The sequence below is a fragment of the Gymnoscopelus microlampas genome (genome assembly GCF_963454915.1).
Source record: "Gymnoscopelus microlampas genome assembly, chromosome: 21".
Classification (NCBI taxonomy): Eukaryota; Metazoa; Chordata; class Actinopteri; order Myctophiformes; family Myctophidae; genus Gymnoscopelus; species Gymnoscopelus microlampas.
In genome coordinates, this window is record NC_139958.1 from 18090163 (window position 1) to 18102824 (window position 12662).

Consider the following 12662-nt stretch of genomic DNA (forward strand, 5'->3'; position numbering starts at 1 on the left):
TACACCATCAGAGTTAAATTAACACTCCTGATTTTACTGTGTACCAATTTGCTCTCATTTGCTCCATCCATCCATTTCCATCCATCAATTTAACCACTTGAAACCTATATTCTGGGGGGTATGTAGGCAAAAATAGGCAAATATTTGTCAAAAATAGTCGATCTACAAGCCCAGTCAACAAAGTGTATAGGGTTTAAGTGGTTAGATACTGAGATTTTACCAGGGTATTAGCCAATGGATTCTTGTTGTTTTCCTCATAGAAGTGAGTTTTTGTATTGTGAAGTAATCCCTGGGTCAACAAGTCAGTTTGATCTCTTCATGGAGATTAAAGGAGGACCGTTTGTAAATCTGGGAAGGAGCTGTGCCGAGTAACTAGGATTCTAAAGCCTACCGCAGCCAAAGGAGCTTAGGTCTGCCGCATAACAACAGACAGCCTAAGCCTAGGCTACTATAAAGAGCTGTTTTCCTCCTTTCATCCCATATCAACCAGTGCCTTTTCAGATTGTCTATATATCTCTTATTATTTATAGCTACTCCTCCATATACAACAACAATATAAACCAGGCATAATGCTGAAGACTCAGGTGCTGTGAGTATATGCCATGATCATATTAACAATGGAACCCCCCCCCCGATATATATAGAACAACAAAAGCCTTGCTTCTGTCATTTGCTATACAGCTGGAATTGCACAGCAATTGATCACAGAGATTGATCTCACGACTCAACTGAAGGAGACAATTAACAAAGTTATGAGAGCATCATATGGAAGACATTTATTCAACCATCCCACTGATCTAGGCCTAGTGGTGGGCCCTCATAGCTCTGCTATGAATTTCATGAAGGCCCTTTAAACAGTGCTTTTCAAACATTTTCATGTCAAGGACCCCCAAATTGATATGGATTTGGCCACCGACCCCCCATTTGAAAATATTTTGTGCCAGGCACCCCCAAGATGAAAAAAAAAACCAAGATCTACAAGCTCACAACGCATTGCATGTGCGTTGTACGTTTGTAGATCGGCTATTTTCTAATAGCCAAAGTAAAGTATAAAATACAGTTGAAGTGGTTAAAGTGATTTTGATGCTGGGTTAACAAATTTTGCCGGGGACCGCCATGGAACCCCTTCAAGGACTCCTGGGTGTCCCCGAAGCCCACTTCGATAACCACTGCTCTGACCCCTGGGGGTCCCCAGACCCCACTTCGATAACCACTGCTCTTTTTTTTTTAAATCGCTGATGCTCTTATTCTGCCCCTGTCTGCTCTCCAACAATTCTGGGTGCAACCTAGAAGAGCATCATCAGCGGAGATTGGTAAAATGTTAATCCACCTGGGTCCCACTTGACAGAGCAGCTGCAATCAGCCTTTAATGGCCCTCCATAAACAGACAAGCCTTTTCACCCCGAACCTGAACTGCAAGGACTGGATCAGGGCTCAGTGGGCTGTGAAGCTTGAATGTGTCAAAGGATTCACGACAGTGTTGCACATTAGATACCCCCCCACCCCACCCCACCCCTCCTGCTAAGCAGAGGGTGGCTTCAAAGGAACAAAATGGTTTGCATTGTCTCAATCAATTTTGTTTCATGTTTGCTGCCGCACAGAACAGATCCAAACGTGGAGAGGATTGATCTGATTGAATCCTTTCAGTAGAGGTACTTAGCCACATGAACCCTGGGGTCCCCATTCTGGGGGCAAACATTGTGCAAAAATAGCCGATCTATAAGCTCACAACGCGTTGCAGTATGACGTGTTAACTTGGTGAGCTTGGTAGATCAGCAATTGAGGATATTTTGTGTAGAGTGGAAACAAGTGGGAGGCTAGTACTGACCCCTGTTGGACTCCGGTCAACTGCTTCATATAGGGTTTAAGACGGTGGTGGTTAGCTGAAGAGAGGATGCAATGTTTTGCAAGAATATTATTGTGCTTGTATATTTGCATCCTCAATAGAGGAAACATACAGACTGGTTGTGTCTCTTCAGTAAATATACTCTAGTACAAAAAAACATTATTGTTCAGTGTGGAACAATGGGAAATAATGGAGGATCTTTTTTGTTTACTGGAGGACTGGATTTAAAAAAGAAACAAACCCTGTTTTATATTCAAAATCCTGAATCAGAACTATGGACGGCAGAGATTTCCTTCCATTTTCTACCTACTGTGTAAAAATGCACCAAGCGTTAAATTTATAAGAGCTTGAGCTCAGAACACTCGCCACAAATCACTTTAACAATCTGTAACGATGACTTGCAAGTATTGAAAGGCAAATATGAAATATGATGATTTCTCGTTTCTTTCCCTACTAATGTATGTGTGTGGCTAAATGTTGCACATATGATTAATATGAGCGTGGAGAAAAGTTTTATGTGCTCACTAAATCTTCATCTTTCTTCCCTGTCAATACCAGGCAGTGAGCTCTTTGCATATGCAACCAGCATATTATGACATGGTAATATTGATCGCTGAGCTATTTCAAATTTATGGCTCCCTCAAAAGTGATGAATTATACAATACACAGTAACAAAGTGTAAGTGTTGAAGAAAATGTCATATTCTGCCAACTGTCTCATACATAGCCATATATACATTGGGAAAAGGCAATTCTTTATTGAACATTTTGGTTTCTTTTAACCACTTAATTTATACTTGACCCCCTATAGAGCTCTATAGGTACGCACATGTTTTCTCTTCTAAACAGTCTTCGCTGAAAATAGCTAATCTACAAGGTCACAACACGTTGCGGTGCAACACCTTGTGAGCTTGTAGATCCGCGACTTGCTTGAAGATCTGCAACTTGCTGCAACAGAAAGATGTCCTCATCTTTCTGTTGCAGGTTCTGTTTCAAGTTTTGTCGATTCAGCGAAATAAAGGCTATTGGCAGCTTTCTAGGACCACAAACCTATTGCTATTACTGCAGGGAGTCGAGCAACATTAATACAGGCAGGAGAGTGAATCATTTGGAGCAAAGCTCTATATACTGCTGCTCCACTTTCAAAGGAGACATTATAATGTATTATGATACATTCTCCTGTACTCAGTGGAAGAAAGTTGGCAGTATTCCCACAACTGTGGTGTTTTGTTTATGTCACAGAATTATGTTCCCAGACCGGCAGAGAGTGCCAGTATCAATACCTGAACCCAGGCCCACTATACATAGTTAGCTTATGCATTTGAACTAATAAGGGTACCATTCGATTTTCCTTTGTCTTGCCCACATTGTGCAATAATGTACATCTATCCATCTCCAAATAGATGCACTGTATATGTACATACAGTATATAGTCTGCTCTCACAAATGTACACGCATGCATGCACGCACACGCACGCACACACACACACACGCACGCACACACACATTATGTGTGTGTATATATTACACACATACATACATATACTGTATATGCTTTGTGTATATATACTTTGTATATTTATTTATTTATTTACATGTAGTCTTTTGTGCACGATATTAACATGTGGCATGTGTCCCCAAATGTTGTGGCGTGAGTCCACAGTGTGTGTGTGTGTGTGTGTGTGTGTGTGTGTGTGTGTGTGTGTGTGTGTGTGTGTGTGTGTGTGTGTGTGTGTGTGTGTGTGTGTGTGTGTGTGTGTGTGTGTGTGTGTGTGTGTGCACTGTCCCGCACTGTTACTGTATGCAACCACATGCATGCATGCATGTTGCGTGCGGTTGTTTATGCAACAGCTGAGCCGGATAACTCGGTGCGACCGCGGGGGGTCCGTGGGCGCCCGTGATGCCACCTCTCTGACACCAGGTCACCATTGTTGTCCTGTCATGATCAATCATGTCCTCCAATGACTGGCCTTGTACCAGAGGGAGGGGACCAATCACACGCCTCATTAGACAGGCTTGGTTACTCCCAGCCGTGGACCAGTCCCTGGACACCTCAGCTTGTTGCTGTCTGGAGAGACAGAGGGAGAGAGAGAGAGGGGGGAGAGAGAGAGAGAGAGAGAGAGAGAGAGAGAGAGAGAGAGAGAGAGAGAGAGAGAGAGAGAGAGAGAGAGAGAGAGAGAGAGAGAGAGAGAGAGAGAGAGAGAGAGAGAGAGAGAGAGAGAGAGAGAGAGAGGGAATGACCAACAAGGGCCTTTTTTTAGTCCGACGTAAGTCCATGGCTCAAAGATGGGAGGAGATAAACCACTGACAACTAATATATTCTGGGGTTTTATGTTGTCCTATAACAGTGCATAGATGTAAAGGTTGGAGGTGGGGGTGGTGAAAAGAAGGAGAGCATCATCCAGATAATGTTCATGTGGTGATATTTAAGATTATGTTGACTTCACCACTTAAGCCCCTATATGTGTTTTGCTGTACAAAAGTAGTTACATATAGCCGATTAAGCTCACAACGCAAGCTTAATCTACAAACGTGAGCTTATAGATCTTCTTTATTTATTTATTTAATCAAAAATGTTAATGTGGTTAAAAGAGGTGATACATGGTAACTTAAGGATGTAGCAGATTTTGTGACATTTTGTGACATCTTCCATTGCCTTTTATTTGTATAGCACATAAAGAAGGCAATTCAATGTGCTTTACACGGAACATCAAGCAAAGGAAACACAATTATAAAATTAGGACGCATAATAACAAAAGAAGTAAAAAATAACAGATACAATTACAGTGCATAAGAGAAAGAAAAAGAAAAAAAAGAACAGTAACTCAATCAAAGGCAGCGGCAAACAGTTGTGTTTTATAAGAAATAAGAGTAGCAGCGAATCTGCAGTTTTCTGGGAGTTTGTTCCAGATATGTGGTGCATAAAAACTAAATGCTGCTTCCCCACATTTATTTATTTATTTATGTATTTACAACAGGGAAGTTAATAATCTATGTTGTTCTACTGAAATAACTCATCAGATTTCCTCAAACACCTCTTACTGTACACAGCAGTCCATCCTCTCAGCCCCCTGAGCCACAAGTGGTTCCCAAACTTTTTAGCTCGAGACCCAAACTAGTGCAAATAGCTGATCTACAAGCTCTACAAGTTGCGTCTGCTGTTTTCACTACTTCTTAAAAGTTTAAAACATTTATGGAATTTCGTATTCATTCATTCATTTTTTTAAATGTAGGAAACTGAGAAAAAAATAAATATTTACTGTTAAGGAAACACTGCCTCTATAAGTCTTCAACCACAGCAACAAGCGGCTCTCATTGTTTTGAATTGGCTCCATCTGGCTAGGTTTCACTGACCAGACCCTCAGCCATGGCTGCATGGCTGCTCCCTTCAGTCAGCAGCTGGCTAAACTGCCCAACCGCTTTTCCGCTTGGCCCTCCGAGTAACCGACACTCTCTGGCGGCTCTGCCCCCGAGACGTATGCATGTACACAGACACACACACGCACACACACACTCGCGCGCGCTGTCCTCCGGACAACCAGTCCTGGGGTCAGCTGGCTTGTGATGGGGGGGGGGGACCAAGTGTGTGGAGGGGTGTAGGAGGGGTGACACCATTTTAGCCGTGCCCCTTTGTTATGTTACTCAACTCAAGAGTTCCAGTGGAAGTTTAAGGGTGAGGGCGGGTGGTTAGAAATGGGTCAAAAAGTGTTCTGTTATTATGTGATCTACTATTTTCAAAACATTTTGGGGGGGGGGGGGGGGGGAAGTGGAATAATTAGGAATCTTTCTTTTTTTTTTAAACATTTTAACAAAAACAAATCTTGCATGGGGGTCCCTGGCACGAAATATTTTCAGATGGGGTCAATGACAATGGTTCTCAAGTTTGAGAACCATTGTCTTAGCGGGAATGAGATTATATATCGACAAATGATACGGTATAGCCACTTGACTCAGTAGTAGTGTGTGAGTCAGTTATCATTCATCACACTGACTCCTCTCTTATCAATGATCTCTATCTCAACAGCAGGTCCTCAAGAGATGAATGCAATTCATCAGCATCTATGCATTTGGGTGTATACTCTGGCCCAGAGAAGGCTGCAGCCTCTTACCCTTTGAATATCGGTATGCTAATGCCGAACAACATTAGGAACAAAGCCTGACTGCTACCAGAGGACCCGAGTACAATGGCCCTTCAGTCAGCCTTTGACACTTTTACAACCCAACATGTGTCCCTAGATCCATGCTCAGACAATGAAGGCCAACAACTGTCCATTCCTTTTTTTATGGGGGTTGATTCTCCTCCATTGGGACTGACCTTCTGGGGACACGGCTGGTTTTGTTGCAGTTTACCCTGCTTTGTTCTGAGTGGAGAGGATCTGCTCTTCAGTGCAACGATAAGGCACGGCCAGAGCTAGACTCAGTGTCGTGGAGGTCAGAGTTCAAAGCTCTCGGGCAGAGTTAAGGCTCGATCCAGCTATAGCCTTTGGTAGATGCCGAGTCGACCTGTCGTGGGGTCTGTCTGGCTTATAGATGCCTGTTTTTATAGGATATCTAGCCAGACATATTGGAAACCTTTCCTTTAACAATCAGCTTATCAATTTGGCCTGACACTGTATAACTCATCAACCTTGGAAGTGTTAATAGGAGATGTATTATTGTGTTTTATAGCACCATATAAGTGCGTTATACTAACGTTTTACCCACAACCTTAAAGTTTCTTATTTGATATTTTAAAATATCCTATGTTTGATTATATATCTGTGTGTGTATGTGTGTGTGCGTGCGTGCGTGCGTGCGTGCGTGTGCGTATATATATATATATATATATATATATATATATATATATATATATATATATATATATATATATATATATATATATATATATATATATATGCTGTATGATGAACACCTAATGTCTTGGCTGACAGCTGTAGACAAATCAGCGTTGCAGGGAATGTCCAAGGCCTGAATCTATCACCATGGTGATAGGGATTTAAGAGGGAACTGTCTATAAACTACGGTGTTGATACAGTACCTCAGACCCAGACATATAAATGAAAGCAGTTCCACCAAAGCCGCTTTGGCTGAAAGATGAGAAAATGATGCAACACCAATAACTCAACACAGAAGCCATGAAGTATCAGTGCTGTATTATCTGCATTACACCAGTAGTTCCCAGCCTTTTCTACTGTAGATCTAGGGCCCACTTGGAAATCTAGAAAGTGTTTGCAGCCCATTCATCTGGGTGGGCCGTGTGCATTTTCAGAGCCTGTTTATTTTAATGATCAATCAATCGATTGTGTTCCGGCTTGAATCAGTGCGGAGCTAACGTAATATACTCTAAGTTCCTATTTATCGGTATCTCAATAGAAACGCATTTCTCAGGGTTTTCAAGAAAAAAATACCATGACATTGTTTTTTTTCTTTTTACATTAAAGGACGACTTGACCCATTGTCTTCAACCTTTCTTCATATAATTGGTCCTCACTAATGCTCATGATAATACGGTACCATTTTTGTCTACCCCGTCTGTGTCTCAGAGGAGGGCTGTGGACAGTTCAGAAACCCGCCTATCAGTGACATCATAGATTGGGAATCAAATAGAAACTGCAGGCTTTCTATTCCTGGAAAGTTAGCATGCTATAATAGAAGACATATTTCTCACGTTAATACAAATCTAAATAAAAACACTTAAATCTTGTTTGGAAAATAAAGACCAAGTAGACAATAAAAAAAATCATTTTATCATGAGCATTAGTGAGGACCAATTATATGAAGGTTGAAAATGGGTGAAGTCGTCCTTTAATGTATTATATTATTGTTATATTAGCAATAAAATCTTAGTGTTTTGTCAATTATTTTGGGGCCCACTTGCAATGTCCTCACAGGCCCGGCCCACTGGTTGGGAACCTCTGAATTACACTAAGGCCTCTGAAGGGTTTAGCCTTTCAATGGCTCACTCCACTCAAAATAGCTTTGGGCCTGCAGTGTCTAACTCTACACTTACTGACACACAGGAATACAAACATTATTTCTTCAATATCCAACAATGGCATCATCCCAAGGGTTTTGGGGCCTATACTGATATACTGTGTGAGGTCCCTTTTTACAAAGTCAACGGTTTTGAGAGGAAGAACCTGACTGAGCAGCATTATAGTCTGTACAGCCAGCAGAGCAAGATGAATGACAAGATCATGGTGACTGGTGCAACAGAGGTGCTGGTATACAGAGATCCTAAATCAGTGGTTCCCAAATGTTTTCAATCATGTCCAGGGCCCACAAATTGATATGTTATTGTCTGAAAAGGATTTTGTGTCAGGGACCCCCATACACGGATACACGATCACAGAAAACAGAAAACAATGAATAACAATGATTTGTGCTGACGTAAGGGATCTCCATATACGGGTATATGTCCATATTTGGGCATAATCCTGTCACACAGGCAAGACAAGCCCACAGACAACTTGTTGAATACACGGCCGGTTGAGTGTCTAAATGGAAGTACCGGAATTTGACGGAAGTGCCGCCCAAGGAAATGACGTTGACGCTTTACAAATCTGTTAACATTCTCCGTAAATGAAACAAGTGATGTGATCATTAGGTCGTGACAAGGCTTTTCTCTTCGCAGATGAGTAAGGCTTAGTCTCGCGTAGCCAGACAACTATTCCACAATCTCTGAATGCTATATAGAGTCTGGAACTACAACTCCCGAAATCCGAGAGAGGAAGCTGGCACTTCCGTTCACGAAAATATATTTTAAAATATCTTTACATTTTATTATTTTATTTCCATTTCTGCTAAGCAGCAAGCTAAATATACTTAGATGATTTGTACTTATATTAGGATAAATTTGCGCGACTGTAAAGACGAAACGGAAATGGGGAGGAGGCTTCACATCCGGTTTGTATTCTAATCATGATCAGAGCTTCCGAGTCCCAGACTGATGACCAGAAACATTTGAAAATTGTGGGAGACAACAGTCTGGCCACGCGAGACTAAGTAAGGCTGGGAACGAGGCTAGTTGAATGCTGTAGTGGCTACTCCTACTGTTCGGTCAGGGTTTCTGTTCAACAGGGAGTTGAACGGGCAGGCATAGCGTGTTCCTCTGTTTGCGTGACATTGATTGTATTAGTGAAACACCTCACTGTCAGGTGAAAAGCAGAGGCTGGAGAGACTCATTCGAGGAGGTATTTGGTTGTCTACTCTCTCCCCGACCAACTATTGACGTTAGCAGTTATTATGAATAGGCTACATTATTTACAAGGCTGACATTCAGTATTAATTGTCACATGAACACGTAGATTTGATCCCATTATCCATAATTGTCCTCTCAATTCATCTCTTCTTTAAAGTAGGCCGGATCCAAAAAGCCACAACAAAGAGGCGAGCAGTTCCACAAGGCTGTCATGAAAAACATATTCTTTTCAAGGTTGACCTAAATTAATCATTGGAAATGAGTTACATCATGAACAACGTGGCTGCGAATTATGCACAGTTGGCGGAAGGAGTACTGACATTTTTATATAGCAGATCTACAAGCTTACAATGTATTGTGAGCTTGTAGATCGGCTATTTTCAAACGGCCGAAATATATATCAAGGGCTGAATTGGTTAATGTGTTTTGAAATAATGTTCAAAATTCAAAATCTACAAAGTAACTAGTAACTAAAGTTTGAATTGTAGTGGAGTAAAAGTACAATATTTTCCTCTGAGATGTAGTGGGGTAGAAGTAAAAGCACTGAAAATTGTAAATACTGAAGAAAGTAAAAACCTCAAAATTGTACTTAAGTACAGTATTGAGAGTACATGTACTTAGTTACAGTACTTTACACCACTGATGATACACATGTGACATATTCAAGGTTGTGTCACTGGGGAATTAACAAAAAGGTTAATGGATGCCTGTGGATAGTTTAATTGAATTCTAATTTGATATCTGTGGTCTGCCCTCCTCTCTCTACCTCCTGATGAACCTCACCAAACCCAGAGCCACCCATCCTCCATGCCTGGTCCCCACATATGAAATGAGGGGGTTAGTCATGGTCCCTTGTCTACAACATTGAAGGTCCTCATATATTCTAACTGGGCTGTGTTAGAGCATTGGTTCTCAAAGTGGGGTCCGGGGACCCCCAGGGGTCGTTGGGGGAGCACCAGGAGGTTCCGAGCAAAATGAGTACATTTTGAATTCAATTCAGTTTAACCACTTGAGCCCGATATACATTGGCTATTTGAAAATAGCCGATCTACAGGTTCACAACGCGTCTCTTTGCGACGTGTTGTGACCTTGTAGATCTGCTATTTTCAAAAAACAATCTTGCAAAAATGTTTAACATTTGGAATATTCTTTATGTTTTTTTTTTGTATGGGGGGTTCCTGGCCCTAAATATTTTCAGATGGGGGTCCGTGACCAAATACATATCAATTTGAGGGTCCTTGACATGAAAAAGTTTGAGAGCCATAGAGTGTATCTACAGTATAGTTCATCGTACGGCTTGTCGCGTGCCAAAAATAACAGATCTACAAGCCATCATCAACACGGTCACGAATGCGACGCGTTGTGAGCTTCTAGATCTGATATTTTCAGTGCGCGACTCCATCGCACGACACAGTATAAATCGGGCTTAAAAATCGGGCTTCACATGATGATCAGCAGGAGGGCGATGGGAAGAAGAGGTGCATGGAGGTAAACAGAGACTGACATCGCTTGGCGAGTGTTATACGTGGCAACGTCGCTCCCCTAATGATGGATGTAATCATTCAAGTCCAAAATGAATGTATTTATTATTAGTAATTTATTTGCGGATTAATCATACTCTGTGTCAGAGCCATACTGGATGGCCTGCCACACAGGATCATGGGGGTCAGGTGTTTAAAAGCTGGCATTTATCAAGGTGTCACTATTAGATATCATTATTGCTGAGCTGGCCTTGATTCTGTAAATTAGAAAACAATTCACTGGCAACACAGTCTGCAAATGACATAAATTCTGAGGGGAGAAAGAGCTATAGCGGCCGAGTTTGTGTGTGTGGCATTCCTTGGTATGTTCTGTATGTATTTATTTATTTGTTTGTTTTTGTGCAATTCTGCCTGTTTTGTTGGTTCGGAGAGACTGTTAGACATAGAAGATACCTTGATTACTGTTTGGGGTCTTCTACCAGCTGGGACGGGGTGGGGTGGGGTGCGGTGGGGTGTGGTGGGGTAGGGGGGTGTCAGGGGGTCAGTTATGAATTTTCTTAGACTAACAAGCATCTGATTAATTGCAGAGGGCACGTGTGTGTGTGTGTGTGTGTGTGTGTGTGTGTGTGTGTGTGTGTGTGTGTGTGTGTGTGTGTGTGTGTGTGTGTGTGTGTGTGTGTGTGTGTGTGTGTGTGTGTGTGTGTGTGTGTGTGTGTGTGTGCTTCTTTTCCAGTGCACGGCGGAGGGGCAGATTTAAGAATTATGGATAAGAGGCAGCGCGGCACACGCCTGCCTGACGGTCGGTAATCCCGCTGTCTCAGACTCATGACCCACTTTCTTGGAAGAACAAGATGGAGCTTCACCCCTTCACCCCACAAGGAACCTCCAGAAGGCCAGGCTGGAGGGGTGGAGGAACCCCCCCCCCCCTTCCTCAAGACAAAGAGATGGAGACAGTCCATAGTAAACCACATAAGAGCATCAGGAACATTAAATCCACAGACTGATGATCTTATACTGTACAGTAGGTTCAATATAATAAAGGCATATGCAGTGGTGGAAGAGGTACTCCGATGTTGTAAAGTAAAAGCAGCAATACCTCTGTGTATAAATATCTCTGTTACAAGTAAAAGGCCTGTATCTGAGTAAAAGCACAGAAGTATTGGCATCAAAATATACCTGCAGAGCAAAAGTAAAAGTACTCAAAATGTATCACAATTTGTCAAACTTTTTCAAAAATTGCAAATCTACAGTACCAGGTCATGTCACATGTCACATCGCGACATGTTGTGAGCTTGTGGATCAGCTATTTTTGAATAGCTGAAGTGTAAAATAGGGCTTAAGTGGTTAATGTATGTTTATTAATAGCCTAAATCTACAAAGTAGACCTAACTATTAACTAAAGCTGCCAAATAATTGCAGTGGAGTAAAAAATAAATATTTGCCTCAAAATGTTACTTAAGTATAGTACTTTTCACCACAAAGTTACTTTCCACCACTAGATATATACAAATCAGTTCTCAGCACAAAATACCTGTAAAGTTTTGGAAATACTGCAATATTTGAGATTTACGAATGTGAGAAATAAGACAGAGAACCCGCCAAGAGATGTTCCCTCAAGAACTCGTCTCAGCAGAACATTTCTGGCTGAAACTATCAATTATTTTCTTAATGATAATTTGTATTAATCTATTTAACGATCAATTAGTTTGAGAACCACTGCCCTGAACATTTGGATGCTCTACCACCAAGATGAACCAGGGACTTATTTGCCTGAATCAGGAAATGGAGAAACAAAAAACGGGGTAAATCTGAGCCATTTCTTAATTAAAGCAGTGAATCGAGCACAGACCATCCATCAATATAACAGATGAAAAGAACAGCTTCTCCTGTATTAAGTATTATCCCTGGAAAACATTCACGCGATGAGCATCGCGGCACGCGCCCCATGCAAATAGGTCACCATTATGCACTGGTGATGCTAGATCATATCATGACAGCATATCTTGTTTTATGTATTTGTTACACCGGCTGTTTGTTTTATTCAATTTAGTTTAAACCACCTAAGTCCTATATTTTATCCTTTGTCGTGCAACAGTGTCATTACGAAGGTGGGGAAAATAGCTGAGCGAGCTGGT